At 38.7% G+C, this 14,111-nt stretch overlaps 1 protein-coding gene across 5 annotated transcripts in view; it reads left to right on the top strand.

Moving 5' to 3' along the window:
• TBL1XR1 (TBL1X/Y related 1) overlaps positions 1-14,111 on the top strand; it is a 114,031-nt gene that overhangs the window by 61,739 nt on the left and 38,181 nt on the right. For 2 of the 5 annotated variants that reach the window (XM_065844395.2, XM_071812584.1), the window contains one exon: positions 13,464-13,531. The exons of the other annotated variants lie outside the window; for them this stretch is intronic. The gene's annotated coding sequence lies outside the window, so the exon portion shown is untranslated. The remainder of the gene's footprint in view (positions 1-13,463; positions 13,532-14,111) is intronic. 5 annotated transcript variants of the gene reach the window in all.

Below are 14,111 nucleotides of genomic sequence, written 5' to 3'. Positions count from 1 at the left end.
TATGAAAGTATAGTATGTATGTATAAATGTAAAGTACAGTAGGTCTAGAAAGCTCTACAAACCTTTAACCACCTGCAAGTGATCTCAGTTTTCTTCTCGACCAAATGAGCTGGTTTTATTTCAATAATGTACATCGTGGCATATTTACAGTGAACCTCTTTCTCTATTTGAGTGTTGCTGTTCGGAATAGACAAGTTTGCTTCACCTGAGGCAGAAAATAACGTTTTTTGATATAGTTGGAATAACATTTGTAAGAGCCTAGCAGATTTAGGAACCAAAGTTGAAGTCCATGACCATTTGATATTGCTACCTCATTCTTGTGATTCCTTTCCGTAACCAGAATCACATTTCTGCATTCATCTTCATCCCCAGAGAGGTTGTGTAAGCGAACAACCATTGTCTGCTTTCTTGCTGGGCTGTGTGGGCTCATCGCGTTTGGCTCTTCTTAACTGCAGTTCAGGTGGAGGCTACAATGGCAAAGGATTTATTGTTTCTGTGATTATATAATAGAATATCCAGTTATAATAATTTGAATTCGGTTAATATATTAACTGAATTAATTTAGTTAAAGACAGTGGAAAGAGAGCTTTCCTGGCATCTCTGGGGAGGGGATGTGCTTACCAGGAGATGCACCTGGATTGACAGGGAAATCTGTGGCTTGTCTGGTGGAAAACAGCTCTTGGTAGTGACAGGGAACCTGTGGGATGTGGAATAATGGTCTGAAGACATAGTACTTGAAGATGTATATTCTTCTACCAGGTTAAGTCTCTGATATTGGCTTGTTCTTTCGCTGTGGTTTGAAGAAGATTTTGTTGCCGATTTTTTGAATGGTCTGTACGAGCCAGGACTTCCCAGAAGAACACTTGCCTTCATCTCTGTAACGTACCCAGACCTCAGAGTTCTATCCCTATTTCTATTAAGTTAATTAAAAGGTAAAAATTCTGTCAGATGTCTTTCTGTAATGCCAGTTTTTTTGCCTAACGTAAGTGTAACTAAAAAATAATGTTTTCCTTCTGCTGATAGTGTTTACATGTTTCAAGATGAGCTGTTGCAATAAACTGATTCAGAATTGGAGAAAAACGAAAAGACAGAAACTCGACGTTGACTCGGTGCGGGTTCACTGCAAAGCAGGCGGTGTGGGACTGACTGCAGTGTTAGAGCTGCAAAGGGGAATTTGCTTATTGATGGCTGGGCTTCAGTTTTTAATCATAGATATAAGACATGCTGAATCCCCCCTGCCATTGTTTGAATCCAATTCACTGATAATGGAGATTTTCACTTGGTTGGTCAAGCCCACTCTAATCCTGAAATTTTTTAAAATGATCTGCTTAGGGTTTAAATATTTTCAGCATATATAAAGGAAAAGCCCAGCAAGGGGTGGATGGGACCACGTTTATCTTTTCTTATGTCCTTTTAAGGTACCTTGCTGCCTTCCTGCTTACATGTGTGACAGTTATTAGAAAAAATAAAATGTACAATGGATATAAAAATATCCCATGTGATGAAAGTGGCTTTGGATCCCAGCTGGCTTTGTATTTTGTTTCTTCTTGCAGTTTGTTTCCCTGTTCTCAATTGTGACTCCTCTAGCTTTTAATAGTTACAGTATTAAAGTGAATTTTAAGATAAAAGGGGAGTTTTGGAAATGGGAAAATACAGACATTCGTGTTCCCAGATAGCAAATGATGATCTTAATAATTCAGGATTCTCTTCACTCCCCAGGGGTTTACAGGTGAATCAGCAATGTGCACAATTAGTTGCAGCTACAATTGATTCCTTTGTACAAATACTTTGGTATGCATAAATACATGACAAATGAAACAGCTGGTGCAGGGCCTCTGATTTTGTGCAAATCTTAAGGCTAAGAGGATGATTTTTTTAATTTTTATTATTATTATTATTATTATTATTATTATTATTATTATTATTATTATTATTTTATCACGAATAAAGAAGCTGTAGAAGGAAGTTGTGTAAAAGATGTTATTAGGAGGAATGTGTTCTTGGAAGCTGATGGCAAGTGATGTGATTTTATACCAAGAGGAAAGATGAGCAGCAGTATTACTGTGTTCTTCTTCAAGTCTGTCCTTCAGACATTTCTCAGTATTTCAAATTAATCTGCCATAAAACTGTAGAATAGACTGTTATCCACCAAAATGTGAGCACAGGTTGCCTCTTGTTGAGACAGACGGCGTTCTTTAGTCTTAACTTTGTTTAGAGAACTGTTTCTATGTAATTCCTTTTCTATTTCTGTTCCCTCTCTATGGCAGAGGTAGCTGAAACAAGCAGTCCCACTTCTCTTTCAGCAGAACACTTGAGGCAGTTCAGTGTGGATTGCCGGGGTTTCTCCTGCCAGCTCCCCGTTTTCAGTGAACCTCTGCAGGATGCGCTTTACCCCCACTTCTCCTGCAGGTCTGGAGAAAGAAAAGGAGGGAGAACTGTTTTGAAGGCAAATCGCAAACACAACTTGGAAAAAAACTTAAGCGGAATATAGGCGGTATATTTTAAAGTGTAGTTCAACACGGTGACTTTTGACCTTCCCTGAAATCCCCAGCGTAGTCTAGTTTTGCCAGAGAAGTCATGAATTACACTATTTTGCAAAAGCTGCAGACAAGCAGTGTCCCATGCTGATTGTGCTGCACTTGGGTTTTCTGTGCTGGAAGAGGAGCTGGAGAGGCCATAGGGGATGTCTGTATTCCAGTGGGCAGCCATGTGTGAAGACAGGAAATAATAAAATGAGATCCAGTATTTTTGCATTACAATCTCCTGGATGCTCGCTCCTCCCAGCATCACTTCTGCACAGGACCTTTTAAGATTTGGCTGTGCTGGTGTCCGACCTAACTTCATACCGATGAATACTTAGAGCTTCTGGTTTGTTTTTGGTTTTGTGGTTGTTGGTTGGTTGTGGTTTTTTTGTTTTGTTTTTTCTATTTCAATGTAGATTTTTATATAGAAAAAATGTTTGCACCAGCTCATGTGATGTAATAAACACTATTAAAATCTGACTTCTGTACATATAGTTGCCTATAACGAAAGTTAGGTGTTAATTTGGGAAGGCACACAATAGGGGTATTGTAATGTAGCAGTGACTGATGTCTCTCAAAACTCAAAGTAGGTTGTACTATAAATATAGTCTCTTGTTTTGCAATTGACATTTTGCTAGTGGGTGGCTAATTGCTAATTTGAAGGGAAATAGACCAGAGATCTAATATTAATAACTAATTAATAGTTATGTGGATATTTTAAGTCTATTTTTCTGCTTATTTATAGGCATATATTATTCATCTATTCTGTATACCCTTCTTTGCATATATGTTTAATTCTGAAACTTTTGCTTCAGTAACATGCATGCTTATGTGCCTTTGCAATCAAAAGCTTCAAAGCAAAGTTGGTCATATTTCTCAAAACCGCTTTCTGGGGCTGATGATTTCAAAGTAATGGCTTTTAAGCTATTTTAAGAAGAGTCTCACTCTTGAACCAAGGCCTAGGAGGAAAGCCAATGATGTGTTGCCTTCATAGCACCTTAATTTGCAAGTCCTAAATCAGCATCAGTACTGTGTGTTCTCCTGTGCACACAATAGAACATACGGCAGTTTTTAGGCCTCCATTGGATGCAGGCACCTCATAGGCAAATTGAGGAGGAATAAGATAAGAAGGAGCATCTCACAAAAAGCTTGATCCTTTGGGATCAGAGTAAAACACGCTTTCAAGTGCACGTCACTTCTCACAGCACACGTGTTACTGTACCAAAGAGATGTTACGTTCTGGTCTGCTCCAATGGGAAAAGTTTCCACGTAGGTTTGTATCTCCATTTCTACCTATTCACCTGCCTTTTCTCACTTACACTCCTCTGTAAATTAATAAGCATGTGTGATGGTTGTCCTTTTAATTAATTCTTCAATGAAGAAGACAATGTGAGAGATGCATTATACATTGTGTGTGCTTGATATTTTTAGATCTGTTTTGTCACATAGCCAGATAATTTAAAATACATTACAGTGAACTCGATAGAGCAGTGCTGCGCTACCCAGGCTGTGGCTGCTGGCTGTGGGATTTGTGTGTGTCGTCTTTGCGTCTCGTTCCTCTTGTGTGAGTAACTTTAGGAACACTCATTCACAGGGAATAAAAATTGTTTCCTCGCTGTCCATAGAGTTTAGCTAACAGTCCTAGGAGATTTAAGCTGAGTCCTAGAAAGCGTTTGCTATTACCAGACTAAAAAGTCTGTTATGGTGAAACTCACCCATTCGTGGAAGCATCAGCGGTGCCTTCGACCACACGCGGCATCTTCTGCATTCAGGTTTTCTCCGAATTTGTTGCAAGTGTGAGGGAAAACCTATATTAGTGCCAAAAGTCTAACAACAAGCAGATGTGCTTTTGATGGCCTGTACTTTGGAGGGCTGGGTGCTACAGCTGTTTGCTTGTTGGAGGACATGGCTATGGACACTAGAGGAGCTTTCACAGCTCTCCTGGCAATTGCCAGTGTCCTCTGGAAGGTGATGAGCTCTTCTTGTTTTCCCTCTGCTGCCGGTCTTCCCAAAGCTGTGTCTCTGTATGTGTTTCAGCACAGTTCATAGCATCATAGTTGTGAAAGAAACAAGGACAGGCAGACTCCCTGCAGCAAGCTTCTTGCTTCTATTTTCTTGCAGTTTCCCAAAGATTTAAATTTTAAGGTGGATTTTTTTTTCCTGGCTCTTACGTACTTTGCTGTGCATGGTACAGCTCTGGGCAGAGAACCAACCCAAACCAGCCTGTTGTGGTACTGGTACAGTGAGTTTAACTGGAGAGATTGGTATTTCAGGCATTGCTTGCGATCCAGGCCGTCTCAAGAAGTGCTTAAGGTTCAGTTATTCTCCATTGATAAAAAGCAGCTGGTACTGTTTGTCCAGTTCACGGTGGTCTGAGGAAGAACTGAAACCACTGAAGCACTCACCCGCCCTGGTGATGGGAGGTGTGGATGAAGACAGATAACAAGCATCACGTTTAAACTCTGCAGGACACTTGAAGCATCATTTCTTTTGTTTTGCAGTCAGTTTGAGGCATGTTGGGAGTGACTGTCAGTGGTTTGTTTTGCAGTTTTTGGTCCCTGTATGTTTTTCTGACATTTTTGCATGACAGGACTTATTTTCAGTTCCGTGTGACTCATGGAGTATTGTATCTGTGCATGTGCTTATTGCCTATAGTCCTCTATGTAATGTAGTCCTGTTGATCTCAGTGTAATACCAAGAATCCATCACAAGATGCACGCTTAGTCTGCCAAGATTTGGAGACAAATCTTAAGATTCTATAGTAGTTTAAAAAAAACTCTTAATACATTAAAAATTTACAAAAATGCTCTTGTGTTTCAAGTGGCAACATCAATTTTTTTCTCCTCTGCTGAGAAGTGCATTCGCATTTGCTCAATCCTGCTTGTCCTCGTCATAGTTATTTGCTAATCTTTTCTATCAAAAGCAGTAAACCATATTTGTCAAAGTACTGTACTAATAAATACAGTAGGCCGCGACAATTTGAGCATCTTACAAATTACCTGTGTGCCAGTTCTGTTGCTGCAGTGAAAGCGTCTGTCAAATACCATGCTCTGGGAATATCGAGGAATGATTCCTGCACAAAGTTCTTGTGTTTTGAACTGCTATCAATCTACCAAAAGATTCAAGGAACTTCAGGTGTCCTGTGAAGAGTTGCAGGGCAGGGAGGGCAATAGGTGGTTGCATGCATTGGAAGAAAACAAGTTCATAAGTAACCATCACACCTCCATAAGTTTTAAGGCGTAAGACTTTCAAAAGGCTGGGTTTAATGTTTAGTTTGGATGTGTAGGCTTGACATGTATTCTTTCATCTGAATGAATTTTTGCTTCTTTTTTCTTGAGTTTGTCTCATGTTCCATGCATATCTCCATAAGTGCTTTATCAGCGTTTGCAGGTCTCAAGATGGTATTTCCTACACAAACAAGTAACTTTCTGAATAGCACCAAAAATTAGTGTCCTTTCGTAAACATACTCTTACCTCAAATTATTAAAGGCCCGTTGACTCTGAAAATTAAGTAATGTAACTTTCTGCACATGTGCATATTTTGCAGTGTAACTGAAAGATGTTTTGGATTACTGTCTTTAGGCCAATAGAGCCAAGAAACCAGTTATAGGCATGGTTAGAAAGCGATAGCGTGCATTAGTCAGATTATAACAAGATTCCAATAATGTGAAATTGCTGCATGACAAATTAGTTTGTATAGATTTTGACAGTTGTTGCCTTGAATAAACTGAATTATTAAGCAATCCACAGCTGCTATGCTTCCAAAATTGGAGAAAAATAGACTCTTATTTGCTTGTCAAAATCTTTTCCGTAAAGCAGGAGCTTGGGTGTTAGTAAGCCTGGTTGAAATTGTTTGGTTGACTTTGTGAATCTGTCTGTCCCAAGATGATTTCGTCTCTGTAAGCAGATGATGTACAAATTACAAAAGCTACTTTTAAGACTTTTCCAGGCACCTTCTTTTAGCTGTTACTCCTGACAGATGCATTCACAATCTTTTGGGCTGCCATTTAGTAAACTAATGTTTTGGGCTTTTTTTAATGTGATTTATGAATAAATGGTGACTAGATTGATGCCACCTGTTTATTTTCACTACAGACCTGAGCCAAGAATTTAACGCAAGTCCCCAGAGACAGCTCAAGAGCTATCTGTGTTGTAACTCCATGACTACTGAATTGCAACTCTGAAATCCAAGAACCTGTCTTCCCTCTAGTGAAGTGTTACTACAATGCTATAAAATAAAGCAAAATCCACCAAAATTCTAGAAATCGAGCTATTTAATCAGTGGCTTTCTTATGCTTTCATGTCCTAAGCCATGTTCCAGTTGCAGGTTTGAGAATTGCTGTGGCTGCCGAATGACGTTTGCATCTACCTTGTCGAGTCTCTGTTTTAGTGATAAAAACTTCAAGTAAATATGACATGATTATGATATAACCTGCTTTTGGTCCAATTTACGACCAAGTCTTGCTATTTTCACATGCCTACCCAAGCACATTAAACCCCAGTTGGAGGTGTGTGCTCTGTGGCAGAGGTGACGCTTGGTATTTATTTGAAAGGATCCTGAGACTCCTGTGGGTCCCGTCTGCTGCCCAGCAGTTCGGCTGTTCCCTTCTCACCATCCAGGAGAGGTGAGGACATCTCTTCTTTCTGAGCGTCCTTGTCTGCTGTCGTTTGCAATGTTTCAGCTCCCGCTCTTTTCTCCTGGGAGAACGTGGTGGCCTTGACTTAGTGGGGTCAGTGGGAAGATGAATGCTGCTGCTTTTCTGTATTTGCAGGCACGAAGCCTGTAGCAGCCTTCTGCTCTGGGATGGTGATCGTGGTGAGGGCTGCTGCCGTAAGAAAAGTTGCTACAGATTATGTGCAGAATGGCAAGAGGAAAAACAAAGAATTTGTTAACAATTTTTTTTACTGAATTTTAAAATAGCGAAATTGAGGATTTTCAGGAATAAGAAAGAAAACCAGCTTTACAGTTCTTTTGGTCGACTTATGTTTTGAACGCTGCTTGTTCAGGAAACAGAGATGCAAGCTCGAGAGATCAGTTTTAATGAGTACGTCAAGTAGTGTCTGTAGCCTTTGCAAGACCGGTAATAAAACAATCCAAGTGGAGGCAACCTTTGAAAAAGTTAAATGTTTCTCCCCTCCAGTTTGGTGAAAATCATTCTTGTGTTTGATTTTTCACTGAGAATATACATATATAACTTGAAAGCTTTAGGCCAAATAGTTTGAATTATGATCAGGCTGAAGAACTGGAATAACTCTCAAATAGAAAGAACGAGAATTTCAGTGTCTCATTTGCAAAATAGTCTGACCAAGTAACTTTATAGAAATGTATACAAGTAGCATTTGTGACAGTACATAAACAATCTGAAGAAAATAGCAATGTATGTTGGCACCTTGGAGACGTTACAAAATACTAAAGGAAGTTTAAGAAGGAAGAAGAGAGTCTTTCTTCCATGTATAATTGGCAATAGGAAATGCAAGTCACTTTGCTTCAGTTCTTTAATTCTTGGGTTGTTTTCCTTTCTTGTTTGAAAGAGATCTCATCTGAAGAATCCACTACACAGTAAAGCCCAAAACCTCTCTGCTCAACATACTCACCAGTCAGAGCTCCTGTAGATGTACATCCTGCTTCCTTGGTGTGCCCTCAGCTGCCGTCTAGTGTTAGACTTTTTGAGCTCTGTTAGTGGACTGTGAAAATATCCTCTGCACTGGTCATGTACAACTTCTTAAACGGTTGAAAGGATGAATTATGGGAATGACAGTGGATAAGGAAGAGAAGAAAACATGCATATTCACTTGGGACGTTGTCTTGAGGGAGTCAAAGCAGAACATTAACTTTTTACAGATAAAGATCTTCAAAGACATAGTTCCTTTTTTGGAACCTGCAATAACGGTTTTGCTAACAGGTAATGTTTCATAGGATGGTTGCACATGAAGATGCAATACTACTGGAGCTTCACTTGTCTGTAGCATTTTAATCCACGTCTGGTTGTCATCTGCCTGCAGAGCTTTATGGCATGTATTAGTTGGCTGGACTATAAACTTACCAGATAAAATTTTACTGTGTGGTGTTTAGTTTGGTTCGTTTGGTTTTTGTTTGTTTGTGGGTGTTGTTTTGTGGGGTTTTTTTGTTTGTTTGTGGTTTTTTGGGGGGTTTGTTGGTTTGTTTGTTTTTACTTGTGGATGGTTATGACCCGAAGGCTTTTGTAATGCTCAGACTTCCCTGCGTGTGTTTTTCAGTATCTGAGCGATCTCACTCGGTGTCCCTTTCGTCAGGATTAGGGCTGTTAGTGATTCTGGAGTCTTACTCTGTGATGAGTGTTTCTTCTTTCTCCTGAAATTACTCTGTTTGCTGTTATCAAGGAAATACCACTTTTGTCATGTTTACTGTGTCATCATAAATAGTATTCAGTGAGTTGTGATCTTAAACTTTCCATGTGGTAAGCGATTTATTGTCAGCTTAATTTCTGATACTGTGTTTGCTTGTGCTGTGTGTAACCTTCTGAATTGCAACAAGATGTTTAGCAATCAGTGAAATCCTACCTGAAAATTAAACAGATTTCTGTAAGTTTTGTGGAGCAGTTCTAGGAGGCCAATGTGAATTTTTCACTCCAAACCTTCGGTTTTCTCTAAGCTGCCTTTCCTGTAGTTGTGTTTTTCCCTCAGATGTGGCAAAAAAAGGGATCTGTGGTGCTGTTTGCCAAGTCAAAATGGAAAAGCGAATCTCGTTTTTGTAGGTGGGCAAACCCTTGTTTTGTTAACGCGTTACTTGGAATTCAGTTTCTCTGCTGGTGACATTTGTTGGTTGGATGGTCTTTGAAACAGAGGGATTAGAGGGAATACGTGGTAGCGAGCAGATCAGATATCTCAGTGGTAACATTTGGGTTTATGCAAATGGAGGGAAAAGCAGACCAGAAATTATGCTGCGCTCATAGGACAGACTAAAAATAAGGCCTTATTCATGCGTTGAGCGCTCTGAAGATCCAAATGCATGCATTGCTTTAAGTTCAAGAGAGAGACTGAAATTTTTATTTAATGTCAGCTTAAATTGATTTTTTTTTCCTGTATGCACACGTTTAATGGCCTTAGTAGCAGTCTTTGCTATAGTTGTACTCATCACACAGAAAGAAAACAACGTGAAATGCTGTTAATATTAATGAGTGGTCCAGTGGGGCAGGCAGTGGTAAACAGTACTTCCTAGAAGTGGATCTTTTCTCTCTCCCTGACGGGCCACATTCAGTTTATAAAATGCACGTCACTGCTTTTTATGAACACAAAAATTGGTCTTTTTTTTTTTTTCTGAACTATACGTGATTTAATATCGAAACCAGCAAAACACCTAGACAGCTATTCTAAAAAGTAGTTTTACTTGTTTGTCAAAAATCCGTGTTTGATTATTTAGAAAAAAACTCTATTGACTTCAGAAGTCCAAATGTAATAGCAGTAAGGATTTCAGATTCAAGTCATGGAAGAGAAGTACTTACTATAAAAATTGTAGCCCGAAAGCTTGGGAGGGTTGCAAACGATGCTATCATTTTAAGAGATTAAGCCAGTCTAGTTTGGATAGCTATATTCCGTTAATTTAGAGAAGTGAAAGATCCACTTTTCCCTGAATTTAAGTTTGTGAAACCAGAAAGGCTGTGGGAAAAAAAAAACCCACCCATGCAGTGTGTAGATCAGAGCGGTGCTGATCCAGGAGCACGCTCTAGTGGCAGGTGACTCCAGCCTGGCCTTCTCGGGATCCCGTCCTCCAACTTCACCGATATCCATTAACTACCTCCAGAAACAGAGTGATGTTTTCACAGAATCTTTTAAAATTCACCATTTCTGTTGCTGTCATGTGCTAAAACAAGCGCAGTGTGTTTACATGTGGCATCGTCACACATATTGGTGATAGTGTGATGAAATTCCTGCTCTGTATTTAATCTTGAAATGGGGAAGTTAGGTGTATTTTTGTATATGCTTTTAAAATGCATAGATATTTTAAGCTGCAGAGAGAAAAATTTCACGCTCATGATGCACAAATTCTTATGGAGCGTTTTAGTAACGCATACAGTTGTTAAGGTTGCCAGTTAGCATCACGTAATATGTTGGGTTCTCAGAATCATCCACATTTTTGCAGTGTTTTCTATTCTGATCCACTCCCTGAGGCTGGTAAATCTCTTCAGACCATTCCCCTGATCCCCAAATCTTTTATCTTTAAATGAGACTGTAGGTTTGCAATTTGACTTTTTTCAGATTCACTGAAATACACATAGAGAGGCATTTTGTAAGAAAGAAAACTAGAAGACTAAGCATGTGACTACGAAGCAATCCACAGCATTACCGCAGGACGAAAGTGTGAAGAGTGGATGGATATAGCAAAAGAAATTCTGCTCTGTGATTATAAGTGAGCACCCTGTGATGTGCTTCATTTCATCACATCGCTTGATGGGAATATAATTAAATGTGAAATTTTTATCCGACATGCTAAAAATTCTGTTCACGTTGCTAACTTATATTTTTAAAAAACCCACTTGCTCTATGTAGTGGGCAAGTCTTTGCAGCACATGCAATAAATTTTACACTTATTTATTAATTTGAAGCAGGATAAAAGTGTTTCCAGGATAAATATAGCTTAGGGGATTCTCTGGTGGCCACGTTTATGCGATGCAAGTGACTGCAGAAGTAGCTGGCTGTTAGGATCCATCTGAAAAACTACTTTTGTTGCTTAGTCCTGTGAAGTTGAGCTGTGCATTGAATTCTCGCCGTGCCCCCCTTGGCCCTCTCCATCCCATGGCAAATTAGTTAACTGTAAACAGGTTTCCTGTTGTTGTAGGGGAGGTTAATGTGATGATGAATTTCTAGTGCTCTGAATGTTGTGTTTTTGTGTGTGCTCTGTGGGGAATTGTGGAGAGGAAAGAAATTGCTCTTAAAGCGGCTTCTGTTGAGGGTGTGGTGTTCGCTGCTCTCCTGCAGCTGCCTGGATCTCTCTCCTGTTTGACATCATTCTTGAGGTAATTAATATCAGTTAGCTACTCGAAACAGAATTTATTCTAAATGAATGAAAAATGCTTAATGCACATGTAAACTGCGCAAAGTTCAAAGCACGTAAATGGTGAAACTTATTATCCCTTCTTGTTTGTTTAGCCAGCAGGATCAGCATGCCCTTTTAGTAACCATCATTCATCTTGGAGTTAAAATTTTGCAAGTGTTTTAAACTTTGCTTGTGATTTTTTTTTAAAATTCAATTTTAACAATACACTTGATATATACAGTTAGGTTTTCAGAAATGATCAAGGCAGTACATAGTAGCCTAACAGAGAATTAAAATTACATTAAAATTGGGTCAGGACCTTTTCACTTATCTGGTGAGCCACTGTCAGTAAATGTTCTTACAGAGAAGGACGAGGACACTTTTCAAATGCAGGGGGTGATACCACTGTTTTTCTTAGAAATGTAGTAATGAATAAACTGACTTTGATTATGAGGAAGCTGGTGATTTCCAAGTGGTGCTTTATAGCAATTGCTTCTCACACCCATAGGTCATAGTATTTATAACTTCTCATTCTGAAAAGGAGAACCATTAATATGTAAATATTAATTAAATATTGATTAAACAGATGCCATGTTTTCCATACATGTGAAGGAGTGCAGCACCATCAGTGTTTGTGGCACTTCCCCTCTCCCCCCCCAGGCTCTTCCCATCCCGTAGTTCTGAAGACTGGGCCCACCCGGCTGCCGGGAAGGAGCAGATGCTGGTTTACTTGAAACTCTTTGGAATTTAAATAAGAAAAATTACCAAAATATTCTGTAGTTCCTCAATCAAAACAAGGAAAAAGCATTTTCAAGTCTTATTCAGCTTAGTAACAGACTAAATAACGGAGGGTTTCTTGGAGGTCGATGATTATTTTTAAGATGTTGGAATGCTGTGTGCTGTTTCAGGCTTGTGTTGCCTGCCTTGGTTTTAGTCCTTGTTTTAAAGGGGTCTTTGGGAAGTTGTAATGTTATTTGTAATGTATTTTGTGAGCCTTTGTGGCTGGAGTTTAGTATTTAGAAAATGTTTGCTATTTTCCTGATCCTCTTCCATTTGGGACAAGGTTATCTGATTTACTTTCAACTGTGTCCCGCTCCAAACAGCGGGTTTTTTTGACATAGGGGTTGTTTTCTTGCGTTACCCAGTGTTCCTGTGCGCTTACCTTCCAACCTTTCTCCTTAATCCCTTGGTTTATGTAAGATTACTCTCTAATGATTTCACCTGTAATGAATACTGCTGGTACGAACCACTATGATGTACAAATGTAGCATCAGGAATTGTTCTGATCACAGGTGCATAATGTACTTAACTCTTAGGGAGTGTTTTAAGTTTTGAAGTTGCTTGTGGAAATCAACCTCATGAGGCTATTTTAAGGATTCTTTCATATCACATTCTTTTTAAGCTTTTCCTGTTGAATTCAGATCCAAAATGGTCTTTTTTGACAACATTGGATGGTTTGATCATGACCTTGTGTTTCCTATTTTTCTTACCTCGATGTCGAATCATTTTAGTTGTATACTTTAGCTAACGTTAAAATGAGCTACCACATCAATCCTTAGCCATTTGTAAACTCCAATCTGGATTTTTATAAAGTCCTCTTTTGTCAATACGGACAGCCAAAACCAACAGGAATTCCCTCAAAGATAATGCTCTGTTGTGTGCTATGGTTTTGTTTTCAACTAGAAGATTGAGAAGAGGGCAGAGTTGAAACTGTGCCTGTAATTTTAAAATAAATTTTATTTAAGTAATTGAAAGATTATTTTTTGTTCATGTATTTTCTTATCTAAGCATATATTGTAATCAGTGGGAAACTGAATGTCGTTTTAATGCTTTTGGTAAAAAGACTGGTAGAAAAATAACTATTATCCTTTTTTCGTCCTTTAAAATTAATATTGATAGAAACTATCATAATATGGTTTGTGTTACAGGTGGTGTAATACCAAGGGCTGTACTGCTGCCACATCACAATTTTGTGGGGTTGCAGAGAGTAGTTCTGGTAAGGACACTCAATGATTTATCTATTTATTTGTAATAAAAGTGGACTGATAGTTTGGTACACTTACAGTATTTGATAGGTATCACTTTCTGCAGTCCACTGAAACTTTACATTAAGTGTTCTTTTATTCAGTGGTCTATAACAGCTCTTTTTGGAGCCGTTATTTCATTTTAAATCCATATTCATTTTGTTGAGAGTTATTATGATATAACACATCAATTCACAGCATGGAAGTATTAATAAATACACCTTTTGACAAAACACCTCGCAAAAAACTGTATTGGCTACTTGACGTGCAGAGACGCTGTTGCCTTAGTGTGTATCACTTTTAAAAAAAGGGGAAAGGTTCCTATGTTTTGTTTATAGTATGTTGGTTTTTTTTCAAGTACCAAAGTCTTGGCTTCCTAAAGGAAAATATGAATATGTGGTTCAGAGGGCAAATATCCAGACCGTGTGCTGTTACTAATCTCTTCTTAAATTTTTTAATGTACACTCACAATTTTCCAGTTATTTTCTTTAAATATATGTAACTGCCATCCCTCTATAATTTCTTTTGACTTTGCATACTGTCCTTAAACAT

This window comes from Patagioenas fasciata, chromosome 9 (assembly GCF_037038585.1).
Source record: "Patagioenas fasciata isolate bPatFas1 chromosome 9, bPatFas1.hap1, whole genome shotgun sequence".
In the NCBI taxonomy this organism is placed as follows: domain Eukaryota; kingdom Metazoa; phylum Chordata; class Aves; order Columbiformes; family Columbidae; genus Patagioenas; species Patagioenas fasciata.
This window is presented reverse-complemented; position numbering and strand designations above follow the sequence as displayed.